The 13,177-nt window shown below is 40.7% G+C and overlaps 1 protein-coding gene across 10 annotated transcripts in view; it reads right to left on the bottom strand.

Annotated features, from left to right (window-relative positions):
• Positions 1 to 12,415, bottom strand: part of FAM19A2 (family with sequence similarity 19 member A2, C-C motif chemokine like) — a 195,969-nt gene extending 183,554 nt beyond the window's left edge. For 3 of the 10 annotated variants that reach the window (XR_003534029.1, XR_003534026.1, XR_003534027.1), the window contains exon 1: positions 11,398 to 12,414. The gene's annotated coding sequence lies outside the window, so the exon portion shown is untranslated. Of the gene's footprint in view, positions 1 to 981; positions 1,004 to 11,397 lie in introns of those variants that run through there. The other 7 variants (XR_003534028.1, XR_003534035.1, XR_003534032.1 and 4 more) reach the window with 7 other exon arrangements.
• Positions 12,416 to 13,177: the final 762 nt, after the last annotated feature.

Raw genomic sequence — 13,177 nt, 5'->3', positions numbered from 1 at the left:
TCAAATGGCAAAGAATGGGAAAAAATTAGACCTAGTTCAAGAATCATGACAAGATCACTGCATATTAAACTGGCAAATTAAAACTGTCACAGAAAATTACTACTATAAATTATTACGCTGGTAAAAAGAAAACCAAGGAGTTGTATCCTCTTATTATATGACTACTTCATGTAGTTGGCATTACTATTTACTGGGGTGAGGGGCATCCAATTTTTGTAGAAGATTGTATTTATAAGCATATAGAAGTTCCTAATTGTTAGTATGTAGTTATTAATCAAATACAATTTTTAAAAAAGAAAAATAATCTATTTTAAAAAATCAAAATCAAAAAATCTAAAGCTGCCAATAGCTCAGTTGGTTAGAGCATGGTGCTAATAATGCCAAGGCTGTGGGTTCAATCCCTTTATGGGCCTTTCACTTAAGAGTTGTGAGTTGGACTCAATGATCCTTATGGGTCCCTTCCAACTCAAAATATTCTGTAATTCTGAAACAACAGATTTGGTTTCATTTTTCAAAGAAAGTATTTCTTGGACAGAAGCCTAAGTTAAAGATTGTTTAAATTAAAAGGAAGGACATGCACATTCTCTTCATCATTCTTCTCTTCCCCAATTACAGTTTTGCTCTCTTCAATGCCAGAAAGTATTTATACTAGTTAAAAATGAAAAGGCCTTACAAACCAGGCTTCCATAGAAAGTCATAGGCAGACATGCTTTTCTCCAGTGTATGGTTAGACATTTCTGGGAAACACTAATGAAGTGTCTTCCAGAAATATGAAAAGAGCACAAAATAAAAATAGAGCAGAAGGCAAAGGCCAGGTACAGTATCTTTCCTCCAAAATGGAAACAACTATTCAATGTCTTTACAACATTAGCATTATGTAAGTCCTCCCATAACAGTGTTATGTGAAACATTGGCTACTGTGAACCAACAGAAAAAATATGACAAAGCATTTGTCAAAGTACGAAGTAGTACTTTTCTTACATTTTCATTTCATTCTTCTATTAGATTCTAGTCCCACTTGTTTCTGACTCTGACCACTATTGAAGCTCCGTAACAGAAAAATTTCTGTTCTCCTTCACAAAAGAGACATAATGGATAAAAATGGAAAGTCTTTGTCAAGACCACAGTCACTGGGGAACCTCAGCAACAGCTGGTAAAAACAAAACAGAGAAACTGTTTGTCCACTATGCTATTTCCTTTTTCAGTGGGCTCCAATCACTTACCTCAGGGACAACAAATTAAGTTCAAGAATTCTCCTGACCTGAAGGGAAAGGAGAAACCAAAGAGAACAAGGATTCTCAAATAATAACTTGTACCAGAAACAATCACACTGTGGGAACCAACATAGAGAGTTCCAACATCCATGCCCTCTACCTCTAGAACTACCTGTAGTCTAATGCCTGAAATCATTATGGCAGGTCTAACTCATCCTTTGGCAAAGATCAACTGAAAAATCGTTAATTAGCCAACAAACAACAACCCAAAAGTGGTAATACAGAGAAAGCTGTACCTGTAAGCCTTTACTATGTGGCATTGCTATGATGATCATCACTGTGGATCTGAACTTTACAGCCCACTGCTGAACCAGGAATATACTGTATATACAGAAAAACTATGTACGTTTATCTCATGGTTTCTGTTAATAATGTAGACTGATATACACTAATTTTCTGACTGTCATATAGCTATTCATATACAATCAGTTCATAGTGGTTTAAAGATTGTTATAGTTATGGGGACGTAAATGTATTTTTTATGCAAGGGGATGAACCAGCTGTAAATAATAAGAAGAATAAATATATCTGTGAAGGGAGAGTAACTTAAAGACATAATAGCTTGGTCAGTAAATGGAAAAATGTTCTTTTCAGGTGCTAGATAGAAGTTCTACATATGTTCTGGTCAAGACCAGAATACATAAAGAAATTAAAAGAACCAGACAGCTACAAACCATCTCTCCAAGAAGGAGGCCATGAATTACCAACAATTGCTTAAGACACTGAAAGAAAGACAGAGAGACTGAAATATGCAACTCAGCTGTGGACACAGTATTAAATCATAGCGTCTTACTTTCTCCAATAAAACATTAAAGTTTAGGTAGGATTGGGTATACACGGACTTCTATTTTATCTCTCTTTTTAATGGGTAGGAAGTTTGGGAGAGTAAAAAATATTTTACTTTAAAAATCTGGCTTTGAATTACCCGACTCATTCACTAGTGAGAAATATTTTATTATTTCAGCTGACAGAACTAGGCCTGTCATATTACTATGCTAAGAAATCAGAAAAGATTGCAATGAACTGAAGCAGTGATGAACCAAAAAGTTCTGGCTTCAAGAGAAATGAGGGAAGTAAAGTTATCTGCTTGATTACTTAGTCACCTGTATACTTAGCTGTTTACTCAAACAGGGGTGCAAAGGTGCATAAGGTGTGAACTTACAGTATCCAACAAAGCAGACGATAACCATCACACCCTTCAGCTACAAAGGTGACAAGGATTCTGCATAGTACCTAAATTTCTCAGCACTTTTTTCAATCATATGTATCTTGCACTCATTTTGAATCCGCATTTAACATCTACTGATTCAGAGAAAGGAAATTTTCTCCCAGGAATGTTTTCAATATTGTTCCTACAAAGTAACTGTGAAAATGAGCTATGAGCTCTGATTTGCAACCAATGAAGGGTGTCTGTTAGACACTTTTACTGCAGCTGAAAATAAGGTTCAAACCTGAAAGATGAAGACTTTTTAAAATGTACATTTCAACCAACTTCCATCACAGAGGCATGGATAAGGTTCCCTTCTGTTAATCATTTGCATATTTCGCTGAAGTGGAACTCTAACTAGCAAAGGAAAAACAAAAATATTAGAATTCATGTAAAGCTCATTGGGATTTAGCACAAGGTAAGCATTTGGCAGGCTGCATATACATTTAGTTTGTATCCACTAATTAGATATCATTAAATGCAGTGACAAAACCAGGATGATATAGCCTGCGCTAGTAGATATTGTTGGATTTAATAAATACACAGATGTAATGGCATCTGTGAGCCACAAGAGTTGAACGAACTCATTCATTGCTACTGAGTCATCTGCAATTTTTGCAAACATTTTATTAGACAACCACTGAATTTGAAGAATTATTCTAACAAATTTAATATTATCATTACCAAAAGAATACAATTCCAAAATGTCCAAATCTATGCAACATATATGGAATATTATTTGTGTTTGTGCTTAACTTAAGTTCACTCAAAGCATTCTCTGGGGTGAATAAAGTACATAAACTATTTTTTTTTCATTAGGCAAAGCAAAAACTAACTACTTCATCCATCATTCATCTATTCTCCTTTTGTGTTCTATTAAAATAGCTTATGCAGTAGCCTTGTCTATATTATTGATGACACTGTGGTGGCTATTGGACTCATACAGTGGTCTCCAGGAGTTTCCAAATATAAATATATTCTAAGGAGATAATCCCTAAAGCATGGATATGGAGGAATGCTATCTAAATAATGCCACTTCTGTTACAGAAGTGGTTTCAAATTAATTGTTTCTTTCTAAAGCTATAATTATCAGGAGAAATGCAGTTAGTCAGAAAAGATGAAGTTAAAAAGTGTATAATGTCTAATAGCTCATTAAATAGGAAATACATTGTAAATTTGGGAATCAGAATGACTTGCAGCTAATTGTGAGATGATGGGTCATGTATATGAAAAGAGACTTTTTTGGCAGGAAAGCAATTTGATAATGCTGACTGCAGTCTGCATTTACTTGACATTCGGAAAGATCATATGACACCAATGCAGATGAGGTGAACAGTGAAGAGAAAAGGAAGGGCAAGGACAGCTAGAGGAGAAAAAGTTAGGTTATGAGCTGCTGAGAGCATGCTGAGGAAGGGGAGAATATGAGTGTCATTATTGGGTGTTCAATTTTTAAAGTGGGAATGGGAACAAGATGCCATATTAAAGAGACTTGGAGTATTCATGTAGCTATAGTTATAGCTGTGTCATCAGTTTTCTCACAGCGGGGTTTTACGTAGAGTTCATACAGGTGAATTAGCAATTTTTTTATTTCTCTTCCAATGGGAAAACATACTAACTGTTTGTTAGTATACATATTAACATACTAAAACATACAAACTCATTGTTCTAAGTATGATTTTAAAGCATACTTCATTTTTGGAAGCATGAAGTGGGTATTTACTAGATGTCAAATACATATTTATAATAATGCAACAAATCAAAGCAACTCCAAAGAGTATTTGAAACACTTACACATAATTAAACCATCAAAAATGCCCCAAACCTAAAACAATATAGCACAGCCTCAAAGCAAAAGAAGCTCAGAACAGCTAAGCTAAGCTTAAACTTTCTCCTAGTACCTTTTCACAGGTAGTGACCCCAACAATTACACAAGAGGATGCAGACATGATCAGAATGGGAGAAGGCAGTTATGCATTTGCATGGGCGCAAACAGGTGCATGCCACACCAGCCTGCGCAAACAGAAGGGCTAAAGCCACTTAAGACTTCGCACAATCATGTAAAGGCGCAAAGTAACATACAAAGAACGGCAAGATGTGGGCTTAGAATCACAGATAATGTTTATAAACAGAATAATAACATCTCATTTCCATAAAGGAAAATTAATCTGTACTTAATTGGAAGTTCAACCAGGGTTCATGGTCATATCTTTCTTTGAACACCCATTGCACAAATACCGATGTAATGCCTTGATTATGAAGGTTTGGACACTTTGGTTTTAATGTGTTTTAAGTATTACCTTAATTCCAATGCAAGGTCTATCCTTCATGAATCTAGACCGAACAGAAAAAAGCAGAATCATTAATAATGAGAAGTGTCAGTGTATTCGCTGATAATACTGTATCTGAATTTATGGCATGTTATGTTAGCATATAAATACAATATTTCTTCTGTCTTGATTCCAGTAAGCTTATAAAACAGACCTTATGTCTCTGTATTTGCTGCTGTTACTAGACCTCAAGATAAAAATTCCCATCTTATTTACTAATAGCTTCTTTGTTACAGTACATAGATTGAAATATTTGGATGCTAGCTTTGCACAGGTAACACAGTCCAGAGAGGGTATTCTTCTCTTGTGATGGTGCTGAAACAGATCTTTTTTCTGCACTGAAGCTCTAAATATGACTTCATTTCTTGCATGAATACCATAGCCTGATAAACTTGGCCAGAAAGTGATATTTTACTTTAGTGCCACACCAGTAAAATCACATTTGAAAATTTACATTATTGTAACTGCAGTCTCTAACACTATAATACCGAGTAGTTACCTGTAGCATCTTTCTGAAATTTACTTGCTGTTACATAGTCTCTGTTCTGAACATAAGGGGATTGAATGTTTATAAAAGGTGTAGGACCAACAAACCACCGAAATAAAGCTCAGGTCTTAAATTTATACTCAGAATATGGACACAAACATAGTTGTCACAACAGCACCCCACCTACACAGACCTACCTTCTAACCCAGATCACTCTAAGCAGTTAGCCATTTATTTGGGCTTGATTCAGAAAAGATGTATAGCACACAATTAATTTGATTAGTCCAACTGAAGCCACACACAGCTGAAATGCCTTGCACAATCAGACCTCAGGTTTTGCCTCTCTGTGCACACAGCAGGTGCACATCCTACTTTTTGCTAGTGGTGACTTTTGTGACTTGGACAGTTCTACAGTACAAACCAAACTAAGACTACTAACTCATCCTAGACAAAGACAAACCATGAGACAAGCTTCAGATGGTAACCACTCTGACGCTTTACTGGAAAAGATCCAAATTTCAAACAGTTTACAACACATAAATAGCACAGACACCTATTATCTTTCCTCAGAGCCATCGAGCCTTTCTATGTGACTTTGCAGTGCCTTTAAGTGCAATAACACAACAGCCAGCAACAAATTACGGTTATTCTAGAACTTGAAAGGCAAAACAGATATTTTAAACAGGAACAAACATTGAAAAAGTCTCAACTGAAAGGGGATCTAGCATACATAGTCCCAAGACAGTGTTCACAGCTCTCCCAAACGCACAGTCACGAGGCAGAAGGCAGCACCTGTCCCAAGACTGCATATCAGAGTTTTTGGGTTCTCTCATACATGCAGTTTCACATGGTGACGGAGAAGGCAGGGAGATCCTGTAACCAGGAAGACTGTTCTGTGTAAAGATGCTCAGATGAGCAAGAAAATCCATTTGGTGATCCAAGGGCTGAACCATATCCTTTACCCCATCCATGACATGACATGTCAGATGCATATGAGATGAGGGGCACATGCTGCATAGCTAACTGGTTTGTGGCAAGATGGACCAGAAGCCACATCTCTGCCTTATCAATGTGTGATGCAGAAACCACAGTGAGGAAGTAGAAGAAATTCAACATGAGAGTATCACTGCAAATGTGAGAGACTTGTCAGATCTGTGCTCCTGTCTCTAAAAGAGTTGGTGTGAGACTGCATGTTACTCACAGATTTATTTTAGAAATGTATTAAATCTTACTTTTAAAAAGTGAAAAATAAAGCAAAACCAGTACACTAAGCAGTTGCAGTTTAGTTCTAGTAAGGCATTTAAAATACGCAGTACTGCAATACCACTTCCTTGCATATCAAGGAGGAAATTGCTTTATTGGATCAAGCCAGTGGTCCATCTAGTCCAGTACTTCATCTTCAAATACTGAATCTTATCTAGCACAGAGGAGGCAAGAAATATTTCAGAGAGAGGCCAGCATAACAACCAAGACTAAAAATTTGGTTATCTATTTTAAAAGTGTTTGATGCATTTCTTAATATTTTACTATTTATACAGCCAGTTAGGTTTGTTGAACTGTGATTGTTCATTTATTTACTTGGGAAGTTTGTCAATCTAAAGCACCTTTTGCAGTATTACTCCAATTTGTGATATAGGCATAGAAGATTACCAAACACCCAGGAGTCCAAAAAAAGCTATGTGTGCTTTCACCTGTGTGCTACCCTGTACTGTGGCTCTCCCTTTGGCATTGTTAAAGGGATGCTCACAGCTGAGGCGGCTGTATACAATGCTGTCCTGGTACCAAGAGACCTGTGTTCAAGTTTCATATTACAAGATCAGCAAGATGTGAAGTGAGGCAACTAGAAAATGCAAGCCATTAACATAGCACAGATTATGAGGTTTGATAAGCTTCAAAGAAGAGGAAAAAAACAATTTCCAACTTTTTACACGTGCTATTATATAAGCAATTCTTCTATACCACAAAGGATACAGGAGGTACTCCTGTAAGTGTTTATTTAAGGACTAAGAATCAAATCCATACAAAGCCTTTTCTAGTGCTACTTCAAACAATAGCTACAGCTACAGTGCATTCTACAAATCACTGTACTGATGTATCCAAACAAAAGGAAAAGCTAAGAAAGATAAAATGAGATGAAGTCACTGAAAAAAGCCAAGTATGTAGTGTCCTGCCATAACCAGTACTGTAAAGCACAATGTCTTTATTTTCTCTCTTCTATCTCCAAAGTGTTTTTCAAAACATATGGCATGAAGGAAGCTACACAAAAATGCCTTCAATTGTTTATCTTAAAAATGTGACTGCTCTGCACTAGTAGTATGAAAAAGTATATCAGGTGGACATTATTATTTTGTCTTCTCTTTTGATAAAGAATTCACTACACATGGCAAACGAGTGGCTGGCAAGGGTGCATAAAGAAGCAAAGCACAAAACCTGCTATCTTCCCAAGTTCTACCGAGAGCAAAAGGAGATAGCTCTGTAGCTGCCACCAGGAAAAATGAACAACATTACTGTTGATGTTTTTGCATTCATTCCTATGTCTGATGAGTTTTAAACACCTGAACTGAGTCATGAGAAGTGTTTTTAAGTAAATATTAACAGCTTCCAAAACCAAACCACAGGGCCACATTTCCTACTGAAATACCTCCCAGAGTGAGCTTGTGTTTTTAGAAAGTATTTCAAACGTAAAGGTGTGCACTTACAATGGATTCTGTGAAGCTCAATATACCATATAAATGTTTTCTCATGGAAAAAGAAAAAAAAAAAGGCAAGCAAAACCCTTTTAAAGTTCACTTTTAAATTCAGTGATCTAAAGATAACGGAGCAAATACTCCAGCTGGTTTAAAATGTCAGAGCTTCAACTACTCCTAGGGAGCAATGAAAGCCTACATCAGTTGGGGATGCCCCTCTTAACATATAAAAATGGTCACGAACAGGGACAGGTCAGTATTTAGTTCTTCCGGCATAGGACCCTCCTATTATATTCAACCTAACACAACTTTTGCCTCAATGCCTTTAAAATTTAGCATTTCAAAAGGTAAACAAAAAATGCATTTTCCAATGAAAAGCTATTGTTACTTGAACTACCTGGAGCTGCAGCAGAAAAACGATGAAAGACGTTTAAATATAGATTGTAAATATGAGACTGAACATTAATTAGATTTGTAGGGTCTTCCCTTGCTTTAGCCTCTGTACTACCATGCAGTCTTTGTTTACTGTCATTTATCTTCTTTGTTTGATGACGTTTGACTAACAAATACATTGATGAATTGCATCTGTAAATGCCATCCATATATCACTAAAATAGGATGTACTCAGTGCTTCAAGCACACTGATGCTAAAGGATTTTTTTATTATTATTTGAACTTTCAGTATTTAACAAAGGAAATAGTTCTGCTTTGCTGGATAAATTTCCTGATTTTTATTTTAATTTTCAGTGAACAAACAGCTGCAGAATAATGTGACTTAATGAAGCATTTCTAATGAAATCCAGCAGAAGTTAAAACAGGGGAATAGAACTGCTTGATCACTGATAGTTGTATCCAGAACCATATTTCAAGATGGTGATCATATTTCCATTTATAGATGAGTATCAGGTAATGTGATTTTCTGTCTTACAAAGTCAGTGATTTCCTTTAGTCTGGTAACTAGTTAGCACTGTTGCACTACTTATTTATAGTAAGTAAAATATACAACACAATAAATGCAGCATCTTTCTAGTACGCTATTTAGGCTTTATACCGGTTGGTAAGTAGCAACACAGACAACAATAAATTTAAGTGTGAAGATGCTCAGATCTCAAACACTCCATGGTTATATTTTGCTTACCAAAAACATACTGCCTGTATTTGTAAAGATGTCTTTTATCAAGTCTGTCATCACCTGTAATGAAATTATGAAACTTCTTGGCTGCTACATTTCTCTCTGCCACCACAATTCAATGTAAAGTATTATTCGCTTTATGTAAACTTAGAGAGGGTTCAATGAATCATCACTTTGCAACCTGCCAGTAAAACAATCTCCAATATCCGTCTGTACACACATATCTATTTACTTCCATTCAGAACAAGTTTTTCATGTATTCCCCACCAGAACTATCAAGTGCATTACAAGCATCTACACATAAAGCTGAGATCCCTCAGATGATAAGAAGAGCCAGGTAAAAAGGTTATCCTATGTGTCCAGTACGATAAAAGATACTGCCAGATTAGTTATCATTCTCTGATTAAAACAGTAAGATTGGATTTTATCTCAAAGTCACCCACTACCAGCAGTGTATCTAAAATTAATACCACAATTTTGAAAGCCCCTTTATGTACAAAAAAACATGTGGAACCAGTGAAGAGTAAACCTGATTTGCTATAAACTAACTGAGCAAAGCTTTCCACTGAAATTATGGCACTTAGGTAGTTTATATTTATAAGAATAACAGTACTGTAGTTTTGGAAATTGGGACTACATGAAACCAAAACCATATGGTTTTCAATACTGCCTCAGCAGTATCAGCTCTCTGAAATAAAATATCAATAATTAAATGTATATTATTGCTTTACTACTGTTCATTATACACTTACAAAACAATTTAGGCATTAATATGAGATGACTGCACAATTACTGTGAAAAAGTATAATGAAACCTGTAACCTTTGCCACCTGTGATAAAAATACCTTAGTATGATCTTTCCCAACTTCAGCTAAGCTATACTCCTGGTACCATTGAACTACTATTTTTCTAGTTTTTACCCTACACTACAGAAAAGAATCTTAATTTATCAATTTGACTTCACTTAGATTAGCCCATTAAGTAGCTTTAAAGTGTTAAACATATAGTAGGCTGAATACTAAAGTCTGAAACTAGTTGGTAAGACAGAGAAACCAGATAACTATTATCATTCAGTCAATAGCAATTTAAATGTATCCACTGTGGTGGGAAGACCCTACGATCCCGAATGCTTTACAGGGCTTTACAGATAGGGGTTGAGTATGTTTATTATTTAAATTGACAGTTCTGCAGGAGTCGAAGCACGGTTCTTTAAATACTGAGCAAGTGTCTACTGGGGGGGAGGAGGAAGGTTAGTAGAAGTGAGGTACTTAGTGCTTTAAAAGAAAATACTGATCATCTCCAAGCAAAAGCTGGAAAGAGGGAACTGTAAATATACATACATTTTTAAATGCTTTAAGCAATGATTTTAACTCACGGTAAGAAACATACAGTAGAATCATGCATGGCAACTCCTAACAGGGCAGTGCAAGCTCTTGCTCTTTATTCTTTGCATTAATAATGTGGTGTCCAATCCTACAGCTCCACAGGAACAAAGCAGGTTATTTTCAAACTTTCTCTTGCAAAGCTATAAATTGGATGGAATAAGGGAAAAGCCCTTTCACTCTGGCATATAGAACCTGAAATATATTAATAGGTAAATAAGTCCATTGAAATGCAAAGAAAGCAACGTGGAGAGACAAGATATGTTTCATACTATATACCCACAACTTGGGGAGCACTACAGGCAGAAAGAAACGAAGCCATAGATTGTCTCTGGGTAGCTTTTCTATTTTTTAGAGGATACATAAAGGGACTCCTCGCTCTTTCAGCCGCTCTCTGAAGGCGGCCTATAAAGCGTCCGGGCAGAGTAACCGCCCCCAAGTCCCCGAAGGTCCTGCGAGTTAGCGGCCACACTTCCTATAAAAGTTGAAAAATGGGAGAGTTCCCCGGCTCCATCGGCCAATGCTCCCCTCGCCCCCCCCCCCCCCCCCCCCACCCCCCCGCCCCCGGCTTTGCTGAACCGTCCTTTTGAATAAAATCAAAGAAAATGAAAAAGGAAAACAAAAGCCTCGCGGATCGCCCGGCGCAAGGCTGTAGCTGGCTGCCTTAGGCACCCAGCAGAAGAGCGGCAAAGCAGCTCCTCGTCAGTCTCGGCTTCCTCCAACTTTAGGGCACCGGGAGGGCGCAGCCAGCAGCACCCGCCCTGCACACCCCACGCCCGGCCCCCCGCGCCCGTTTGCGCCCGCAGCCCCGCGGGGTCTCCGCCAACCGCGGAGGCGACTTCCCCGCGGCCCCACTAGCGCTCGGCCAGACACACGCCGCCGGAGCGCTCCGCTCACCTACCTGCAGTCCTGATTCTTGCTAGAAACGCCTAATGATCGGCCGCCTCCCGTCCGGGGGGAGCTCCAGCTTTACCGCCCGGGCATCTCCGGCACACGCCCCGCGCCCCGCCAGCGCCTGGGGGCACGGAGCGGCGCCGTGCCCGCTCCGCTCGGCTCCGTTCCCTTCGGCTCGGCCGGGCTGGGGCAGCGACCGTCCGCGGGGCCCGAGTCTCCCCCCGCCTCTCTGGCAATACGCCAGAAATCCGGCTAAGAGATGCTAGAGGAAGGGTGAAGCAACTGACAAGAGAGGGAAGACTTGAAGTGTTTCTCGTGCACGATTTCAGAGTATTAAAAAAAAAAAAAAAAATTAAAAGAGGACGAACTATGGTTGAGCTATTGAAAAAGCGGAGGAAGTCCTGCAGCCCGGTGTGCCTCCGGCCCCTCCGCCAGCTGCGCGCGGTCCCGATTCAGCCCCGCCGGCAGAGGAAAGAGGAGAAGCGCGTCCGGCAGCAGTCCCTCCGTTAGAGCATCTCTGATTGGTGTTGCGGTCCACACACAGCACGACTTCCCCCTCCTGCTGCCTCGTTCTCCCTCTTGGGAAAAGTAATTGGAGAGCGAGAGCTTCACCTTCAGCAGCAGCCTCCCGCGCCCAGTCTGCGCTCACCGCACCACACCGCACTAGGGCGCGGAGCAGCTCCAGGCGCCCGGACACGCAGAAGGAGCTCCAAGCGCGCCTTGCGCGGCGGGGGAGATGGGAGGGGTGGGAAGCGAGGGAGACGCCCCTCTCCTCCCCCCTATTTATCCGGTCACTCGGTGCTCTCCTTCCAAGCCCTTTATGAGGCACCAGGTCGCCGTGGCCACCGCTCTGCGTGATCGACGAACGGAGTTCCGTCGGCAGCGACCGCCCCCGCGGCCCGCGCACACCGGAGCTGGGCCGCCTCCCCCGCTCGCCCCGAGGCGCCGCTCTCCCGTCCCTCCTGTCCCCTCCGAGCGGCGGGCTGGGGGTGTGGAGTTTCCGCACAGGCGCACGTGGCCGGGGAGGGGGAGATGCCCAAGGCCCCCCGGCGGCCCCGCCACCGTCCCCCCGAGTCCCTTGTGTCACTGCGGCGGAAGGCGGGGCGCCGGGCGGGGAGGGGGCGCCGGGCCGGGCCGGGCAGCTGTGCCGGGGAAGGGGGGCAGTGGCCCCGGCGGCTGGAGCAGGGGCAGAGGCAGGAGGAACACGGTGGCGCCGGCGGCAGCCAAAAGCTGGACTGTGTCTCCCTCCAGAGGGAGAAGGGAGTCACGCACGGCAGCTCCGGCGGCGGGAGAGCCGGGGACTCGGCCGAGCCCCTCTTCCTGGAGCGGTGGGGGAGCGGGCTTGGTCTGTGCACCTGCACTCGGGAGGTAGTGAGGGAAGATGGTACGAGTCTGTTAAGAAGACGGATTTAAAGACCGGCTTAAAGACGGGTGGCGGTTCGCAGTAGTCTGCCACGACTATTGATTAACAGAGGGAAATATTCCTGGGTAAGGATAAGTAAAAGCACAGTTTCCTAATTTATCTTGCTGTGTTTTGTGCCAATCAAAAGGGTGTGCAGAGAAGTGGAGGGGAGAGAGCCAAAGAAGGTGAGAAAGAGCCCTAGTTCGTTAAAGTAATATAAAACAGAGTCAAATTCTCAGTTTTCTCCTATAATTCTGGTTCACTACTAAGTTAAATGGGGATGGATGCATGCAGCATTGAGAAGTACTGATATACCTGATCGTCTGTTGGGTATTTTTAATTCTACCAGCTAGTAGACAGCTTTAAGAAAAGACCTTTTGGTGAC

This window comes from Neopelma chrysocephalum, unplaced genomic scaffold (genome assembly GCF_003984885.1).
Source record: "Neopelma chrysocephalum unplaced genomic scaffold, ASM398488v2 Primary Assembly neopelma1_62, whole genome shotgun sequence".
Classification (NCBI taxonomy): Eukaryota; Metazoa; Chordata; class Aves; order Passeriformes; family Pipridae; genus Neopelma; species Neopelma chrysocephalum.
This window is presented reverse-complemented; position numbering and strand designations above follow the sequence as displayed.